The 7,903-nt window shown below is 30.2% G+C and overlaps 1 long non-coding RNA gene across 2 annotated transcripts; it reads left to right on the forward strand.

The window, feature by feature from the left end:
• Nucleotides 1-1,258: 1,258 nt before the first annotated feature.
• LOC148238504 (uncharacterized) lies at nt 1,259-5,705 on the forward strand. Of its 2 annotated transcripts, none has more exons than XR_015812388.1 (3): nt 1,259-1,323; nt 4,511-4,596; nt 4,686-5,705. It is a non-coding gene; the product is annotated as an uncharacterized LOC148238504 (long non-coding RNA). The 2 variants fall into 2 exon arrangements; XR_015812392.1 differs by lacking the exon at nt 1,259-1,323 and adding an exon at nt 1,326-1,461.
• The last annotated feature ends 2,198 nt before the right edge of the window (nt 5,706-7,903 follow it).

Below are 7,903 nucleotides of genomic sequence, written 5' to 3' on the forward strand. Positions count from 1 at the left end.
TTTTGTATATTTTTTTATAAAAATATTAGTTATTTTTAATTATGTCGAAAAATTCACAACAACTTATTTCACCTGAATATGCCTGAAATGCTAAAAAAGGTATTTTAAAATTTGGACAAGATAAGGAAATTAATGATAAGCGGCAAAGTTCGGAATTTTAGTATTTGATATAAACAATAATAATAAGCTATTACAAAATCATTTGTATTTAAAACAGAAAAAATGTGTTGTTTTAAATCTCAGCTAAATTTCCTCAGCAATTTCAGCTTTTTAACTTTCGAATACGGCAGTATACGGCTTATTATTTACAGATACTATTAAAATTAAGCAAAGCGAGCGAAGCAAGCGCCATGGGCCCCGCACGATTTTTCTACTATTTCAAATTCTTTAATTGTATTTGGAAAATAAAATGCGTCAAATGACTTTCTTGACAAACAAAACTTGTAACGACCCTCTAAGTGCATCCCGCCTGGATACAAAAGAGTGTCTATTATATTCCCAATCCATTTATATTTCTTGGGATTTTACAAAAGCAAGGTCGTCTTGCACTAAAAAACGTGCCGCTATTACTGTTGTTTTGCAATGAAAAATATTTGTATATCAACCACAAAATGTCAGAAAATTTGTGTGTAAGAAACGTAATTAAATGTTTTAATGCAAATCGAACAATTTAAGACTTCCCCTTTATGTTTTAGGCAGATATGATTATAATATATAATAAAAAGAAAAATTAATGATAAATTCAAGGATGTTATTTACTTAAACTAAAATGCCACTTTTGTAGATTATTGTTACTAAATAATACATGATTTTTATTAATTTATTTTATTTAATATACTTAGAAAAGCCTAATCACTAACACATATTTTTGAATTAAAGTTTTTCCCAAAATATTATGAAATAATAAATAAATTAGTATTATTTTTTTCTTTTATCTCGAGTTCCGGGTTGCGCAAATTATACAATATTGAAAAAAAACGTTATTTTATTATACAAAATAACCCACATTTATAAATCATATTGTACTAATTTTCACAATTTTTGTGGGGATGGGGGCGCACCTGATTCTTGCCTCGGGTCCCACGTGTTTTAGCGCCGACTTTGGTGTATGATATTACTTATTTTTAAAAGTTATGTTTCCTCATTAATCATAATTTATTAGTGTAAAAAGTGTGTTTTAAAATATTTAATAAAATTATATTGCAATTTTTTTCGAGGCTGATACATGTATTGTTTTGGCCTAAATGACACAAGCAATGTTTAGGCCAAAACATTAATAGACGTCAAAGTCAAACGTCAAATTGTAGTAATTTTAAAAAATAGGTAAGAATTATAAATTTAATTCGCTATAATCTGTAACAGTATCCATGAAAATGTGTATTTTTTCCAATAATTTATTTTTCACAATATCTTCAATAGTATTACAGACGTTCAAAATAGAAACGAAAACATTTTAGTTGTGTATGTATGAATGTATTATTAGACCATGGTTTCCCAAACTATGTTCCGCGGAACACTGGTGTTCCGCGGATCCAAAATAGGTGTTCCGCGGAGCCTAAATAGATATTTCACAAAAATTTAGAGTAGATTAAAAAAATTGTTAGTCTTGCTAATACATAAAAATTGTTCATAAATCTGATAAAAATTTAACAACTGTGTTAAATATTTAACATTGATGTGTATAAAATCTGGAGGGAAAGGTTTCATAAGTCGGTGTTGTTTTTTTAACTTTAAAATTTGATCGTATTTAAACAATATTTTTTTTGTTAATTAATCACACGATATTAGTGCTTGTTATACGAATTTTATTTATGTGACTACATATTCTACTAGCAGTCACTGTATTTTGCATAGGCATGCACTGTTGACTAGAAAAAAATTCACAAATTTAAAAAATGTTATGAAGTAGCCGTGAAAATGATAAACTATGTAAAATCTAGACCACTTCAATCCAGATTATTTAAAATTTTGTGCGATGAAATGGATAGTGAACACGAAGCACTTTTATTACATACTGAAGTGAGATGGCTATCCAGAGGAAAAGTACTATTAAGAGTTTATGAATTTCGAAATGAAATATTAGTCTTCTTGAAAGCACAAAATAATTTGCAGCATCATTTTATAAAATTTTTAACAAATCCTTCCTGGTTGATACATCTGCATATCTGGCGGATATTTTTACAAAATGAAATGATGTTAACTTATAATTACAAAAAAAAAGTATTACAATTTTTAATATGAGAGATAAAATTGAATCTTTTGATAAAAAATTACAATTTCAGATTTTATCGGTTGAATCTAATAATTCTGATTGTTTTCCTGTCTTGGATATGAATGTTTAAATGAATTGAATTTTCAAGTAGATAAAAAAGTTTCACAAGTATTTTTAGAACACCTATATCACTTGAAAATAACTCTTTCAGAATATTTTCCGAAAACTAGTAAGGACGATTCCTGGGTTCGGAATCCATTTTCCGTGACAGTAAAACCAGTGGGCTTAAGGGATTATGAGAATTTAGTTAATGACTCTGATTTGAAACAAAAATATCAGCCATTAAATAATTTCTGGGCGAGTCTGACTGAAGAGTTCCCCAAGGTGTCAAAATAAGCTCTGGTTGGTTTACTTCCGTTTTCCACGACGTATTTATGCGAAGTGGAATTTTTTAAGTATATTGCAACAAAAACAAAATACAGAAATAGACACCACGCCACGGCAGATATGAAAATACAACTAACCAAAATTGTGCCTGATATAAAAAAATTGTTATTTAAGAACCCAAAATCATCAATCATTAAGAGTTTTATTTATTTTTATTTTTATGTTTATTAAATAAATTTAATAACATTTCTTTCATAACATGTTTTATTTTATTATGAATTATCTAGCCTAAAAAATAAGCTAAGTGTTCCGCCATAATTTTCGGATTTGCCAAGTGTTCCGTCGCAGAAAAAGTTTGGGAAACCCTGTATTAGACTAACCATAATATTTTTTTCTTAAACCGGGACAATTTTGGGAGCTTGCTCTCAACAGAAAGTAACATCTAGTTCAAGTACTTATGATTGAAAACTAATTAAAAAATAATTTTTAATTACTCTTAACTATGCAAATAATAATGTAAAAATACGTGAAACAGCTCAACCATCCCAAAATATTGTTGACAACAAAAATGTGTTTTTATGAGTCAAAAACTTAATAGAAACTATATAAAGTGCAGACCATTGTCAACTATTGCGGTTTATAAAATCTTAAAGCATCATACAATTTTGAATGGATATTTTATTACCTTATATTTATGAATCACTTAATTGTACATGTAGAATTTGCTTTTTTTTATACTTGCAAAAGTTAAGAATAAATATTCTTTATTACTTCTAAAATGATAATAAATATTAATTACCTAAAGATGAAATAGCTTAGTCCGTAACGATTCAGACTAGTAACTTTGAGGTAGCAGATTCGACCCCGGCAGCAGCACTTGAATTTTTATTTATAAGAAATACGCTAATATTAAATATATGCGTGTCAGGTTACAACGGAAGATTTAATAAAAATTAAATAAATAATCAAATCAAATCCTAGGTTACAAGCAAAAGCTAGCAGAATTGTACGCTGTTGTTGAACCCTAACCCCATTGTTAAATTAATCCAGCAAACAATTATTCGCATTTTATTTTTTTTCGTTTATAACAAATACTCGAGGATGCCGAAACGAAATGTGTTTGCTTATTGAAATTGGCTTATCTTATCGTCATAAAACTTACATTGTGAAACAATACTTAAGTAGATATTGCCTCTCCCACTCTCACTATCTGGTCTAAATGCAGCTGTGAATTCAGCGGTATTTTTGGAAGCAATCATTGCAAGGAATATCTGGAGAATTTTGCAACTTGAAAAATTGTGTGAGATATATATTACATACGGAGAAATCAAATATTATATTTAATTTCAAATGACCAGGTACCTAGTTCCGGCTCTACCCGAGTCGAAAGCCATATAGTTATCCTTACCGATATTACTAATGCTCGGTAATGAGCGTTCCCACTGCTATGGCGCCGACACGATTTCATTGCTTTTGACGAGATTTTTGACTTCTGAGAAGGGATAATTATTTTTTTTTTGCGCTCTCCTATTTGTCAAAATTCGGTTTGGATGTGCTTCATTCGATTCTTATTTATTGTAAGTCGTAATGTTGTTATAAAAAATAATAATGTTCTTTGGGGGGGGGGGGGGCATCCACCCTTATTTGACCAGAAAAATTAATGTCATTTAATAAAATACTATGAAACTTAATGAAATCAAAATATTAAAAAAACGAATTTTGACTAACCAATTTTTGCCCCCTCCCTCCCCTCTCTGGAAATATTTGAAATTACGTCCCTGTCAATCCGGGACGTATAGTATGCCTAAGTATAATCAACATACTTTTATGTTCTAGAATCGATATTTGTTTGAAAAGTTGATATGTATTAATATAGTTATTTGTATCAAATATAATTATTGTACCTTACAGAAATTCATGGTGTAAAATATTTATTAGCTGATATACATATGGACAATAACAATGAGAATTTATCTAATGGAAATATGGAAACGCAGGTGAATACAAAAAGGATTTTATTTTACGCAACATAGTTTCAACAAATTGAATATACAATAATGATTTATATTATTTTTTTACATTGTAGCTGCACCATAAACATTTAAAAAGGGGAAAAAAATTTATTCCTGACGAAGAGCTACTTACAATTTTTCAAGACTTCAATGAGAGCGATATTGACAATGATTTTGAGATTGAAGAGTATTGTGACATATCTGATGAGGAAGACTTAGAATGTGATAATAACACTGACATAGACGAAGAAGATGAAGGCGAAGAAGAAAAAGAAATTGAAGATGAATTCACATATCGATCAAAATCTGGATTCTCTTGGGAATCTATTCCTCCTAAGCAGTCACAAACTCTGTTGACAAATAATATCCGAACCAGTTTTAATGAAAATTTTACTACAATGAAAGATGCATTTCATTTATTTTTCACAAAAGAAATAATGGACCATATTTGTAAAGAAACAAATAAACAACGCGAATGTGATAATATTAATAAAATTAGAAAAAGGAATATTTCTCTGATAGATTGTGATGAAATTGCCGCATTTATAGGCATATTACTTTGTTCTGGACGACAGAATAACCGCAAAATAAACTTTAATGATTTATGGACGTCAAATCAATTATTTAAACATTTCTTTTATTCAGCAGCAATGTCAAGAAACAGATTTTATGAAATTTTTAGCGTGGTCAGATTTGATGATCTTTCCACGCGAAAAGAAAGATTTAATCGAAGCGGAGATAAAATGGAAGCCTTTAAGTTGGTTTTTGAAAAATTTGTGTGTGCGTGCAATGGAAATTGTATCCCCGGCACGAATATAACAATCGAAGAAAGGATACTAGTATATAATGGGAAGTGTAAATTTACAGTGTTAATAAATAATAAACCGGGTAATTATGGAATTAAATTAAGGACAGCAGTTGATTCAAAAACATCGTACTGTTTGAATTTACAGGTATATACTGGTCGAAATAATAAAAGAAGAGAGAAGAATCAGAAAGATTGCGTAGTAATGGAATTATTACGGCCTTATTATGGAACAGGAAGAGGCGTGATAACAGATAGTTGTTTTACGTCAATACCACTGGCAGAAAAATTATTAGAAAAAAAATTAACGATTACTGGAACACTCAAATCTAATAACAAGGAAATTCCTCGAGAATTCTTGCCATCAAAAGATAGGGAACAATATTCCAGTCTCTTTGGATTCACTAAGGATATGACCTTAGTATCGTATGTTCCTAAAGCTGGACAAGCTGTAGCTCTTTTAAGCACTGAATTCCACGATAAAAAATGTGCAGAAAATATTAAAAAGAGACCTGAGATCATTACGCATTATAATCGTATAAAATATGATGTTGATATCACCAATAAAATGACGAAACAAAATTCATGCATAAGGACAACTACAAGATGGGCACTTAAGTTATTCATGGAATTGATTGATATAGCGGCCTTAAATACATACATATTATGGACTGAAAAATTTCCGGATTGGAAAAAATCTGATTCAAACCGTCTCAAAATTTTTATCGAGGAGCTTTCGATCCAGTTAATATCAAATAATGTCAATTCTAGAAGGAAATATAAAAAAACCCTAAAAAGAATCGGACAAACTAGTTTAGATATATTCACTAAATATAGTGAAAATATTGAAAATAAGGACGAAGAAATATTATCGAAACCAAACCTTCGAAAGCGTGCAAGATGTTTTTATTGTCCACGCAATGAAGATAAGAAAACCAATATACAATGTGTAAAATGTAATAGATCAATATGTTTAATCCATAGAATAGAGAATAAAACAATACTTTGTATAAATTGTAATGATTAATTTTGTTTTGTGTTCTAAAATTTTTTTTATACATAAAAATATATTTTATATTTAAGTCAATTCTTATATTTACAAAAATAAATTATGACCGATTGTTACATTATTTCCAGATGTATTTTATTGCTATGTAATGCTATTAAAAAAGGGTTAAAGTGCAATAAACGAAATTTATTATAGTTTACATGAAACTGAAAATTACTATAGATTTTTAAAACATTTTAAGCTGGATATACGAGTTCTAAAAATGTGCATTTGAGAAAACTAGAATAATATTTATTTATCGCATGGCTTATTATATTATATATACGTATATTACAATTTAAATGAGCAATATAATATATAAAATAATTGTTCCATAAAACGTATTGTTTGTGCATTACTGCTGGACAGATTAGGCGCGAGCCAGCATTGGTCAGAACAGTGAATACCTTATGAATTACATCTGCAACGAATCTTTTTCCGAAGAAAAAATCCAAAGATTTCCTTACTTAAATGCACAAACAATTCGTTTTATGGAACAATGTATTTATTTAAATGCACATATCTCTTAAAATAATTTCCTGTCAAATAGCATCCATATCTATTTAGAGTTTATAATACATAAAAATATTTCACTTATTTATATTCTTTTACAACGATAAGAATAAAAGCTTTACAGATAATATTATCATTAACTTTTTTATAAATAACGAATAGATTTTAACAATATGATTTTTGTAGCAAATGTGTTGACTTGTACTAATAGATATGTTAAAATTGTTTTATCGGTAGTTCTTAATCTGTGAGTCGTATAAGATCAAAATTAAAATCATAAAATTTGTTTCCAGTTTAAATAAATATTTACAAAGAAAATTAATATTTTGAAATGCAATATAAAAAATGTTGGTTTTGAGGATTAGTTGACGAAATGCATTGATTTTGTTCGGTACTTGTCTATCAAATCTAAGGGCTGATTTACACGCTGCCAGTTGCTGTTATGTCAGATGGAAGTCACTGGTCACTGGCACTTCAGTGACCTGCCAGTCAACTGCAACTGGCAGTCAACGGCAACTGGCAATCCAATCCACTGGCGCCTTAACGTTTACACAGTGCCAGCAACTGAAAGAATTATTTTTGCGAAAAAGCGCCACTCACCTCGCGCTAGTACGTTAAGGCTGATTTACACGATGCCAGCGAATAACACCGTCTAAACGCTTAACGCCAGTTACTAGAGAAGCCAGTGCACCACTGGCGCGCCAGCAGAACAAATATTTTTGGTTTGATGGCACGCCAGCTCCCCCTTCCACCCCACTACCGTACTGATGCAAGGTGAGTAGTGCTTTTTTGCAACAATAGTTCTATCACTTGCTGGCACTGTGTAAACGGTAAGGCGCCAGTGGACTGGAATGCCAGTCGTCTCGTGCCCGTGACCCGCCAGTCAATTTTCAGCTGGCATGCCAGCAACTGGCAGGGTGTAAATC

The sequence above is a fragment of the Plectrocnemia conspersa genome, unplaced genomic scaffold, assembly GCF_051122295.1.
Source record: "Plectrocnemia conspersa isolate PC_06_02 unplaced genomic scaffold, ASM5112229v1 ptg000001l, whole genome shotgun sequence".
Classification (NCBI taxonomy): Eukaryota; Metazoa; Arthropoda; class Insecta; order Trichoptera; family Polycentropodidae; genus Plectrocnemia; species Plectrocnemia conspersa.